Consider the following 13,403-nt stretch of genomic DNA (forward strand, 5'->3'; position numbering starts at 1 on the left):
ATCTCAGGACCCACGGCTGTAAGAAGCCCATGTGAGCTCCCACCCAGGCTAAGGATGGGGAAGAATTGCTGGGACTGACAGCTGATTCTGAAAGGGATTAATCCTGTGATGTGAAGCACTAGCAGAAGAGCTGCTGGGATAAATCCCTACCTCCTGCTCAGACCCCTCTCTACTGTCCTGTCCCCCAGACTAGACTCCAGGCGACCAGGAACCAGACACATAACTCCACAGTGGTCTTGGTTTTCTGTGGAATGCTGCACTTGTGGCTGTAGAAATGAAATTTCTATTCTTTACCAGTTGCCCTAGTTACCTCTCCTTAATTCCCTCCCCCATCACAAGAACCTTCATCTTGCTTATCCAAACCCTCTTCCTCTGTATTTTTTTAATAATTAGTGTCAAGAATTGTGAAGGCATACAATAAATATTATTCAGCCTAAAAAGGAATGAGATCCTGATTCAAGCTCACAACATGGAGGAACCTTGAAGACATCATGTTGAGTGAAATAAGTCAGACGCTAAAGGACAAATATTGTATGACTCCACTTAGGTGAGGTTCATTGGGTAGTTAAACAGAGACAGAAAGTAAATGGTGGTTACCACTGGCTTGTGGGGAGGGGAATGAGATGTTTAATGGGCAGAGTTTCAATATGGAATGATGAAAAAGTTGTGAAGAGGGATGGTGCTGATGGTTGTACAACAATGTAAATGTGCTAACGTCACCGAACTGCACACTTAAAAATGGTTAAAATGGTAAACTTTATGCTATGTATATTTTCCCACACACACACAAAACTGAAAGGTCAGCAATTTTACCCTGCTTATAAAGCTAACAAACTAACCTGCTACAGTTTCATTGATGCAACAAGACAGGGGACTCCTGTTCAGAGTTAGAGAACTTTATTAGAATTGATGCTTTTGAACTGTGGTATTGGAGAAGACTCTTGAGAGTCTCTTGGACTAAAAGGAGATCCAACCAGTCCATCCTAAAGGAAATCAGTCCTGAGTGTTCATTGGAAGGACTGACGCTGAAGCTGAAGCTCCAATACTTTGGCTACCTGATGTGAAGAACTGACTCATTTGAAAAGACCCTGATGCTGGGAAAGATTGAAGGCGGGAGGAGAAGGGGACAACAGAGGGGAGATGGTTGGATGGCATCACTGACTCGATGGACATGAGTCTGAGTGAACTCCTGGAGTTGGTGATGGACAGGGAGGCCTGGCGTGCTGCAGTCCATGGCGTTGCAAAGAGTCGGACACGACTGAGCTGAACTGATTACTCACAGCAATTAAAAGCTGGCATCAGCACATTCTTTACTGGTTTGACTCACCCCCCTGTTCTCACAGGGCAACATGAAGAGGGCCAGGTGACACCTGCACACACACTGGGTTGCATCATGAGAGTGGAACTTTGAGCTTAGGGAACCCAAATATTTTATAAGCAGGAAGCATGCCTGTTCTTTCCTCCAGAGGCAGACATTTTCTTTACTGTATGTGGAGAGGGGCCATGCCTGCCTTTGCCACAGAGGAAGACACTTTCTCTACCTTCAAACATCCCTGAAAAGACAGCTTGGAACCAAGGGAAGCCAAGGGCTTGCTTGCAAAACGTGCTGAAACATGACTAATGCATGAGAATCGTCTCCCAGAAATCAACATATGTTATTCTTACCAAAAAAAAAGTTTTTTTTTAAGTGAGAAACAGACTAGAGAGCAACAGATATGAATCTCTGGTTTCAATTTATCTTGAATTTCTCTGTAACATTTTTATGGAAGTGTAATTTGCATGCCATAAAATTTATTGATTTTGAGAGTAAAATTCAATAAGTTTTAGTAAACTTATACAGTTGTGCAACCATTACCAAAATTCGGTTTTAAAATACTTGGACTCTGTGGGAGAGGGCGAGGGTGGGATGATTTGGGAGAATAGCATTGAAACATGTATAATATCATATATGAAATGCCAGTCCAGGTTCGATGCATGATACAGGATGCTCAGGGCTGGTGCACTGGGATGACCCAGAGGGATGGTATGGGCAGGGAAGTGGGAGGGGGGTTCAGGATGGGGAACACGTGTACACCCGTGGCGGATTCATGCTGATATATGGCAAAACCAATACAATATTGTAAAGTAACTAGCCTCCAATTAAAATAAATATTAAAAATAAAATAAAATACTTCTTCAGAAAAGTTCCTTCATGTCAGTTTGCAGTCAGCCTGTGGTCCCTTCCACAACTCAGGCAACCAGTGACCTTTCTGTCCTTATAGTTTAGCCTTTTCCAGAAATTTCATACAAACGGAATTATATAATATGTAGTCTTTGGGTCTGTTTTTTTTAACCTAGCCAGATGTTTTTGAGATTCAGATATGTTGTTGCATGATTCAGCAGCCTACTATTTTTTATGCTGAGAAGTACTTTGTTAAAAGATACACCACGGTGAGCTTCCCTGGTGGTCCAGTGGTTAAGAATCCACCTGCCTATGCAGGAGACACATGTTTGATGCGTGGTGTGGGGAGATTCCACATACCATGGAGCAACTAAGCCCGTGCCCCACAGTCACTGAGCCTGTGCTCTAGAGCCTGAGCCACACTACCAAGCCTGCGTGCTGCAACTGAAGCCCGTGCATCCTAGAGCCAGTGCTACGCAGCAAGAGAAACCACCGCAATGAAAGCCTGAGCACCACAACTAGAGTGGCCCCTGCTTGCTACTAGAGGAAGCCTGCACGCAGCAAAGACGACCCAGACTAGCCAAAAAAAAATTTTTTATAAAATAAATAAATGTTTTAAAAGATACTCCATGTTTTGCTTATCTGTTCATTAACAAATCAACTTTGCATTGTGTCCAGTTTGGAGCTAGTATGAATAATGTTATCTTGAATTTTAAAATCTATTTTCCTTATATAGTTAACCATATTTTGTGTGATAGATAACAGAGCATCAAAACACTGCCCAAAAAGTATTGCTATCTAACACTTACTTACTGCTTCCTTGCCAGGTGGTACTAAAAATTGCTTTATACATCTTAACTTTTTTCCTGACAACAGTCTACAAGGTAGGTACTATTATTATAATACCCTTTCACTGATGAGGAAAAACTGAGTACAGAGAAGTTCAGTAAGTTCTCTGGGCACACAACTGAAATGTGTTAAAGCTAGGATTCAAATTCAGATAATCCAGATCCAGAGTTCATATGTTAACCAGCACACAATAGTCTCTTATGATCAAAACAAACCAATTTTGACAAATTCTATAACTTCCTCCATTTTTTAATATGCTGCTGCTACTGCTGCTAAGTCGCTTCAGTCGTGTTCGACTCTGTGCGACCCCATAGACGGCAGCCCACCAGGCTCCTCCATCCCTGGGATTCTCCAGGCAAGAACACTGGAGTGGGTTGCTATTTCCTTCTGCTATGCATGAAAGTGAAAAGTGAAAGTGAAGTTGCTCAGTGGTGTCTGACTCTTAGCGACCCCATAGACTGCAGCCCACCAGGCTTCTCTGCCCTTAGGTACCACTTTTATATTTGAGGCAGGCATATGTCTCCAAGTGTTAATTATGTTCTGTGTTCCCTTATTTTCTTTCATACCCTAAGAGATCCCTTGCCTTCCCAAGTCTACAATGAAGCTGAAACAAAGATGCAAAAACAAAACAGCACTTCAGACTTAGTTTCAAATACAAGCTTACAGAGCTAGCTTTTCCTGTCTTGCTCACTAGGTAAAACTGAACCTAGGAAAAAGAAGAGGGAAAAGACAGGGTGGTCACTAGAACAGGAAAGCAAGGACCAATAGAAGGGATGGGGTGATCCTCAACCAGGAAGGAAATGGACCTTTGCTGGAAAGATCAAGGAAGTGGACATAAAGACGGAATAATTTTCCTTAAAAATGGGAGACATTAAATGAAGGAGTGAGTGAAAGTGAAAGTCGCTCAATCGTGTTTGACTCTTTGTGACCCCATGGACTATACAGTCCATGGAATTCTCCAGGCCAGGATACTGGAGTGGGTAGCCTTTTCCTTCTCAAAGGGATCTTCCCAACCCAGGGATTGAACCCAGGTCTCCCGCATTGCAGGATGATTCTTTACCAGCTGAGCCACAAAGGAAGCCCAAGAACACTGGAGTGGGTAGCCTATCCCTTCTCCAGTGGATCTTCCGGATCCAGGAATTGATCTAGGGTCTCCTGCACTGCAGGCGGATTCTTTACCAACTGAGCTATCAGGGAAGCCCTTAAGTGAGGGAAGCCAGTCACAGTAGACACATGTTGTATGATACTATCTATATGTGTTGCTGAGGTCAAATTCAAGGTAGAATAGTAGTTGACAGACTTGGGTGATGGAGTGGGGGAAATGGGGTGTTATCATTTAATGGGTAGAAAGTTTCGGTTGAACATGATGAAAAAGTTCTGGAGCTGGATGGTGATGAAGGCTGCACAGCAATGTGAATGTGCTTAATGCCGCTGAACTGTTCACTTGAAAACGGTTAAGGTGGTAAGTTTTATGCTAGGTGTATTTCACTACAAGTTTTAAAAATGGATTCTTCTGATTTGCTACTGTTCAGCATGGACAGCCCACCTTCAGCAGTCCTGAATATTGATAACCCCTCTCCCCTCAACAGAGATGGGAGACTTGACCACCTGGTCAGGGGAGAACATGATGGAAGACCTGTGACTCTCCAAAGAGGGAAATCAGCAGTCCCGGTTAGGACTCTCTCAATGAAGCAGCAACGGATACACCACCATCACACCTAGTTCTTGTCAACTATAAACACTACATTCTACTTTGTCTACAGATGTCTACAAATTCACTCGCAATGCAGGAGACACAGGAGATTCAGGTTCAATCCCTGGGTCAGGAAGATCCCCTAGAAGAGGGCAAGGCAACCCACTCCAGTATTCTTGCCTGGAGAATCCCATGGACAGAAAAGCCTGATGGGCTACAGTCCACAGGGTAGTATAGTCCATCAAATATAAACAGTACATTCTACTTTGTCTATAGGGGCTTCCCTGGTGGTTCAGATGGTGAGGAATTCACCTGCAATGCAGGAGACCCAGATTCAATTCCTGGGTCAGGAAGATACCCTGGAGATGGAAATGGCTACCCACTCCAGTATTCTTGCCTGGAGAATTCCAAGGACAGAGGAGCCTGGCGGGCTACAGTCCATGGGGTCACAAACAGTCGGACATGACTGAGTGACTAAACAACCTTCTATAACAATTAGTGAATGCCTTGTACTATTCCACCATAACTGGTTACCAAGTCTCTAGGTGTTGGCCACATGGCTATTTCCAGTTATTCACCAAAAATAGAAGTTAGAAACTAAGAATTAAGAGCATCTCCATTTTCAACTCAGCTCTTCTACCACATCTATGTATGTGTTCCCTTCAGAGATAGCCTTTTAACCGATCCCTGGCTCTGTTCTGTCATAGTTCCCCTAATGGAGTTGAATGGAAGAGTGGTTCTCCATCCTGGCTACACATTAGAATCACCTGAGGAGCTTTTAAGCCACACACAGCCTCAGCCCATATTCCAGGACAATTAATTCTTCATCTCTGGGCATGGGAAAATGAGTATTTTTAAAAGCTCCTAAATGATTCTAATATGCAGCCCTAGAGGAAAAATAATCTCCTAGGTCTCTTTCAGTTCTAAAATAATGAAAGCCTCTGAATTAAAAAGAGAGCTATAAACATTTTGTACAAAGTTTTCCTTTCAATGACCTCTTTGGAAGTATTGATATTTCCCCAGAAAGGGACTATAAATTGAAGGGTATGTTTTGTGAGAGAATTACTTGGAATAATTAGGCTAATCTATATAATGCCACCTGGGCTTCCCTGGTGGCTTAGTGGTAAAAAAAATTCACTCGAAATGCAGGAGACACAAGAGATTCGGGTTCTATCCCTGCATCAGGAAGATCCCCTAGAAGAGGGCATGGCAAACCACTCCAATATTCTTCCCTGGAGAATCCCATGGACAGAAAAGCCTCATGGGCTACAGTCTAGGGTAGCAAAGAGTCAAACACTGAATGAGCATAAATGTACATACCAAATATGACCACCTACCAAATATGAGTGTACTTTTTCTTCATTGCTCCAACAATATTGGAATGTGTAATTTTATTTTAGCAAGTTTAACAGATGTGAAATATATCTCATAGCTATTTTTTATATTTGTTGTTTGGTTGTGCCAGGTCTTAGTTGTGACATGCGTGCTCTGAGTTGTGGCATGTGGGATCTAGTTCATTGACCGAGGATCAAACTCAGGCCCTCTCCACTGGGAGCTTGGAGTTTTAAGTATTGGACCACCAAGGAAGTCCCTCTTATAGCTATTTTTAAATGCATTTTTAAAATTCATGGTGAGCGGAGCATTTCCTTCAATGTTATCTAACTATATGGTTTTCTCCTTGTGTGAGCTCTCTTTTGATATCTGCCATATCAAAGAGATATGTTATTTTTCTTGAGGTCATTATTGGTTATTTTTCTTGAGGTCATTATTAATCTGTTAAATAATAATAAAATAAATGATAATTTTAAATAAGATAAAATAGCTACCATTAACAAAAGATCTACAGTGTGTTAGATACTGTATTGTGCTTTACACATATTATTTCTTACAAAAATTCTACAAAGCAGTTATCATCCCCAAGTTGTAAATGAGAAAACTAAGGTCCAGAGGATAACATTACAAAAGCTAGCCAAGGTCACATAGATAGCAAATAGCAGAACTGAGATTTGAACCCAGCTCCATCTGGCTTTAATGCTCCATTCTCCTTATTGAACAAAAAGCCAACTTATTAGTCTCTCAGTCATGTCTGATTCTTTGTGACCCCATGGACTGTAGCCCATCAGGTTCTTCTGTCCATGGGATTTCCCAGGAAAGAATATTGGAGTGGGTTGCCATGCCCTTCTCCAAGGGATCTTCCTGACCCATGGATCAAACCTAGGTCTCCTGAAATGCAAGTGGACTCTTTACCACTTGAGCCACCAGGGAAGCCCTCTTTATTGGACAGGAAACCACCTAATGCCTGCCCTGCTCTCTGCACCTGTTGATATTTTGCACCATGTGATCCTGACAAGTGATGGGTCAGTTCAGACCCAAAGGTAACTGGTGTATATCCTGGCCAGCAACTTACTACACTACATGATCTGGGCACAAAGGTGAGTCAGGCCAATCACATTCCTAGCTTGCAAATTTGACTTTGGAAATACTGAGTATCAACATACTTATTAGAAGGAGCAAAAGTCAAAAATGGCTGAACCAAAAGATGCCATGGGTATACCTGGAGTCAGAGAAGTCATGACAAGCTGAAATTATGAGGGATGAGAAACTAAAATTAGCAGAGAAAGGCAATTGGTAAAGGAGAAAACACAGGAGATGCTCTTAAAGCAACAGGTCACTCAGAGAACAATCATTTGGCCCATGAGAGAAAAACAAGAGTCAATCCTTCAGGTTATCTGTTTTCATTAACCATCAGCTTAGATCCAGTTCATTATATCCCTAAAAAAATGTACCATTTTTCTAGAGCTAACTGGAACATATTCTCTTCCTTATTATCATATAAGCCAAAACAAAATCCTTTTTATTAATTTAAAAATATTCTAGATAGTAAGTTTTTCTCATATTTGTCACAGAATGCTTTCGATTCTTTCTTTGCTTTACTTCATTATATTTTGACTTTCATAAAAGTGGAATCACCAATCTTACAATCAGTAACACTTTCACTAGTCAAAAGCTTATATTTGTGCAACTGAAGTCACAGAAAGCAAATTTGTGGTTGTCTGACTGTGGGGGAAGGGAGAAGTAGGAGGGGTTATGAAGGATGGATCACCAATGGGCCTGTGGAAACCTTGGGGGTGATGGATCTGCTCAGACTGGAAGTAAGGAGACCAGTTAAAAGTCTATTGCAGAAATCTAGGCTTGAGAGAGGTTGAGTGAAAGTCACTCAGTTGTGTCTGACTTTTTGAGACCCCATGGACTATAGAGTCCATGGAATTCTCCAGGCCAGAATACTGGAGTGGGTAGCCTTTCCCTTCTCCAGGGGATCTTCCCAAGGGAAGGAAACCCAGGGATTGAACCCAACCTTCCCAGGGATTAAACCCAGGTCTCCTGCATTGCGGGCGGATTCTTTACCAGCTGAGCCACAAGAGAAGCCCTGTGAGAGAGGTTACCTTGTACCAAAATGCTCCTTGGATTAAGGAATGTGCTTGTGTGCTCCGTCACTCAGTCGTGTCAAACTCTTTACCACCCCATGGACTGTAGCCCACCAGGCTCTTCTGTCCATGTGATTTTCCAGGCAAGAATACCAAAGTGGACTACAGTTTCCTACTCCAGAGGATCTTCCTGACCCAAGGATTAAACCCTCATCTCCTGTGGTTCCTGCATTGGCAGGCAGATTCTTTACCACTGAGCGACCTGGAAAGCCCTAGGAGCCATGAGGGTATCTCTGTATTTAATAGAAGAAGAGGGAGAAGATAACATAAGGGCAGATGCTGGCTGATGGGCAAATGTGGTTGCTGTGGGAGCCTGTAATAGTCACTTTTTTTTCTCATTGACTCAGAAGTAATGTCATGGACTGAGAGCAAGGATGCTGGGCGGGGGCAGGAGGGAAGGTGTGAGAAGACAGAAGTTATAAAACTGACACTGAAGAGATTGGGAGTATGAAAGAAATAGACAAATGTTAGACAAATGTTATTTGTATCTAGATATCATCAAGGGGCCACTTGAGGTCTGTGGTCATCAGTTAAAGTGTAGCTGAATTCAGCAATTCAGTGTACCTCCAGCCAGGTAAATAAAACATTGGTACATTAGTCAGGTTAGGTTAACTGCTGGACAAACTCCAAATTTCAGTGCCCTAACCAACCACAGTTGATTTTTCACTAAGAAATTTACATGGATTATTTCACCTAATCCATACAATGGTTGAATAAAATGGATACTATTACTATGCCCTTTTCCAGATGAAGAAACTAGAGAATTAACTGAACTAAGGCTAATAATTTTTGTCTTAGGTGTTAGTTTTATTTGGGGGTATTTTTAAAAGCTTGCCCCATAATATTAAGAAAATATAATCTGGTCATTATATTCATTTACAAACTATTATTAGAATTAACTTCATTAGGCTATGTATTTCAAAATAGTTTACGGTATGAGGAATCTTTGTCTTTTAACAGTTGGAGCAACATTTCTTCAATTAATTACCAGAGTCAGGTAACTTATTTTCTAGGTAATCCTTATCTTTTACTTTGGTTTGGCTTATTTATATTCTTTAACATCTTGTTCAGTATTTTAATTTTTCTAAGCATTTATCTATCTTATTTTTTCATATTTAGTAATATGGAAGTAATACCTTTCCTCAAATAGTCTTAGTTCAACTTTACGTTATTTCTTTTATGTCATTCCTGAATTTAGAAATAATTGTGATTTCCTTTAAAAAATAAAAAGCAATTATTTATGTAGAAGTTTCCATGCGCTTGAAGCTGGAATCAAGACCGCGGGGAGAAATCTCAATAACCTCAGATATGTGGATGACACCACCCTTACGGCAGAAAGTGAAGAGGAACTAAAAAGCCTCTTGATGAAAGTAAAAGAGGAGAGTGAAAAAGTTGGCTTATAGCTCAACACTCAGAAAACTAAGATCGTGGCACCTGGTCCCATCACTTCATGGGAAATAGATGGGGAAACAGTGGAAACAGTGGCTGACTTTATTTTGGGGGGCTCCAAAATCACTGCAGATGGTGACTGCAGCCCTGAAATTAAAAGACGCTTACTCCTTGGAAGGAAAATTATGACCAACCTAGACAGCATATTAAAAAGCAGAGATATTACTTTGCCAACAAAGGTCTGTCTAGTCAAGGCTATGGTTTTTCCAGTGGTCATGTATGGATGGCTATGAGAGTTGGACTGTGAAGAAGGCTGAGTGCCGAAGAATTGATGCTTTTGAACTGTGGTGTTGGAGAAGACTCTTGAGAGTCCCTTGGACTTCGAGGAGATCCAACCAGTCCATCCTAAAGGAGACCAGTCCTGGGTGTTCATTGGAAGGACTGATGCTGAGGCTGAAACTCCAATATTTTGGCCACCTCATGCGAAGAGCTGACTCATTGGAAAAGACCCTGATGCTGGGAGGGATTGGGGGCAGGAGGGGACAACAGAGGATGAGATGGCTGGATGGCATCACCAACTCAATGCACATGAGTTTGGGTGAACTCCAGGAGTTGGTGATGGACAGGGAGGCCTGGTGTGCTGCGATTCATGGGGTTGCAAAGAGTCAGACACGACTGAGTGACTGAACTGAACTGAACTTTAAAGCTAATACAGATTAAACACCTTTACTTCATTTAAAAGAAAGGAGCTCCTCCTACTGTTTTCCTAAATTAATACCAATTGTTACATTCTATTTCATGGACAAAGAATCTGAATTTCACTTAAGTAGGTGAAACCAGAACATAAGCCATGCCTCTTAACATTCAAATGTTTCTTACATGCAACAAAAATTGCAAGTGATCATTAGGAAATTGCTTTAGGTAGTAAACACCAAGGGTCAATTCAGCTATGCTTCTTTGTTGTTTGGGTATGGAGTTTCCCTCCTTGAACCAAAGAAGAGAGAACAGTATTGTAAAATAAAATGTGGGCTTTGGGTCAGGACACTTACTAGTGGTGGTGGTTTACTCATTAAGTTGTGTCCCACTCTTGTGACTGCATGGACTGTAGCCTTACCAGGCTCCTCTGTCCATGGGATTTCCCAGGCAAGACTACTGGAGTGGCTTGTCATTTCCTTCTGGGACACTTACTGCTGCTGCTAAGTCACTTCAGTCGTGTCCGACTCTGTGCGACTCCATAGACAGCAGCCCAACAGGCTCCCCCGTTTCTGGGATTCTCCAGGCAAGAACACTGGAGCGGGTTGCCATTTCCTTCTCCAGGGCATGAAAGTGAAAAGTGAAAGTGAAGTCACTCAGTTGTGTCCGACTCTTAGCGACCCCCTGGACTGCAGCCTACCAGGCTCCTCCATCCATGGTATTTTCCAGGCAAGAGTACTGGAGTGGGGTGCCAATGCCTTCTCCGAGGGACACTTATTAGCTATGTGCAATTGAACAAGTAATCGGTTACCAAATATTTATTGGCATCCATGGATAATTAGGGTTTCCCCTGTGATTCAGATAGTAAAGAATCTGCCTGCAATGAGGGAGGCCCAGGTTTGATCCCTGGATTGGGAAGATCCCCTGGAGAAGGAAATGGCAACTCACTCCAGTATTCTTACCTGGACAATTCCACGGCAAGCCTGAGGGGCCATAGTCCATGGGGTCGTGACTAGTCAGACACAACTGAGCAACTTTTTTATTTTCCCACACAGGGTTGTTGTTAATAATTAAATGATAAAAATGCTTATGTCGAATACCTAATATATAGTAGATATATAGTAACTGTGTGATCCTTTTCTTTCTCCCTTCGGATCTTATCTTGGGGGGAAAATGGAGCCTCATCTTCAAGCAGGAGCAGTAGTGTCCTTTTGGTGTAATTACAGTATCCCTAAATAATTGCATACTGTGTACTCTCAGTTCCTGAAATATTAGTGCATGGGTTTCCTCAGCCTTGGCACTACTGACATTTTTGGCAGAATAATATTCTGTTGTGGAGGCTGTCCTGTGCATTGTGGGGTGTTTAGCAGCATCCCTGGCCTCTCCCCACTAGATGCCAGTTACAGCTTCCTGGTTATGAAATTTCTCCATACCTTGCCAAGTGTTCTCTTGGGGAATAGTCACCCCTAGTTGAGAACCTTCACATTAGCAGATCGTAAATTCACATGTACTGGGTCTTAAGGAACATTTTTAAAAGTTAAATGACATAAAATTGAAAAGAATAGAAATCTTAGAGAATATCACAGATAGTCAAGCAGTATTGCTTAATGATTCAAATTTCTTACTGCAAGCTGTGGTCAAAAATTTGAAAGCCACTGTTATATACTTAATAAAAACTTTCATATAAACTAACTCATTTAATCAGAAAACTCTACAAAATAAGCAGGACAGATGTTAACCTCTATTTTACAAATCAGAAAACAACCTGAAATAAGCTGAATGACTTGCTCTTGGGGTTACCCAGTTCAGTTCAGACGCTTAGTCATGTCTGACTCTTTGCAACCCCATGAACTGCAACATGCCAGGCTTCCCTGTCCATCACCCAGAGTTTACTCAAACTCATGTCCATTGAGTTGGTGATACCATCCAACCATCTCATCCTCTGTCGTCCCCTTCTCTTCCTGCCCTCAATCTTTCCAAGCTTTAGGGTCTTTTCAAATGAGTTAGCTCTTCCCATGAGGTGGCCAAAGTACTGGAGTTTCAGCTTCAACATCCGTCCTTCCAGTGAATACCCAGGACTGATCTCCTTTAGGATGGACTGGCTGGATCTCCTTGCGGTCCAAGGAACTCTCAAGAGTCTTCTCCAACACCACAGTTCAAAAGCATCAATTCTTCCGCACTCAGCTTTCTTCACAGTCCAACTCTCACATCCATACATGACTACTGGAAAAACCATAGCCTTGACTAGAAGGACCTTTTTTGACAAAGTAACGTTTCTGCTTTTTAATACGCTATCTAGGTTGGTCATAACTTTCCTTCCAAGGAGTAAGCGTCTTTTAATTTCATGGCTGCAATCACCATCTGCAGTGATTTTGGAGCCCCCAAAATAAAGTCAGCCACTGTTTCCACTGTTTCCCCATCTATTTGCCATGAAGTGATGGGACTGGATGCCATGATCTTCGTTTTCTGAGTGTTAAGCTTTAAGCCAACTTTTTCACTCTCCTCTTTCACTTTCATCAAGAGGCTTTTTAGTTCCTCTTCACTTTCTGCCATAAGGGTGGTGTCATTTGCATATCTCAGGTTATTGATATTTCTCCCGGCAGTCTTGATTCCAGCTTGTGCTTCATCCAGCCCAGTGCTTCTCATGATGTACTCTACATATAAGTTAAATAGGCAGGGTGACAATATACAGCCTTGACGTACTCCTTGTCCTATTTGGAACCAGTCTGTTGTTCCATGTCCAGTTCTTTTTTTTTTTTAATTTAAATTTATTTATTTTAATTGGAGGCTAATTACTTTACAATAATGTATTGGCCATGTCCAGTTCTAACTGTTGCTTCCTGACCTACATACAGGTTTCCCAAGATGCAGGTCAGGTGGTCTGGTATTTCCCATCTCTTTCAGAATTTTCCACAGTTTATTGTGATCCACACAGTCAAAGGCTTTGGCATAGTCAAGAAAGCAGAAATAGACCTTTTTCTGGAACTCTCTTGCTTTTTCGTTGTCCAGCAGATGTTGGCAATCTGATCTCTGGTTCCTCTGCCTTTTCTAAAACCAGCTTGAACACCTGGAAGTTCACGGTTCATATATTGCTGAAGCCTGGCTTGCAGAATTTTGAGCATTACTTTACTAG

This window comes from Bos taurus, chromosome 24, assembly GCF_002263795.3.
Source record: "Bos taurus isolate L1 Dominette 01449 registration number 42190680 breed Hereford chromosome 24, ARS-UCD2.0, whole genome shotgun sequence".
Lineage (NCBI taxonomy): Eukaryota > Metazoa > Chordata > Mammalia > Artiodactyla > Bovidae > Bos > Bos taurus.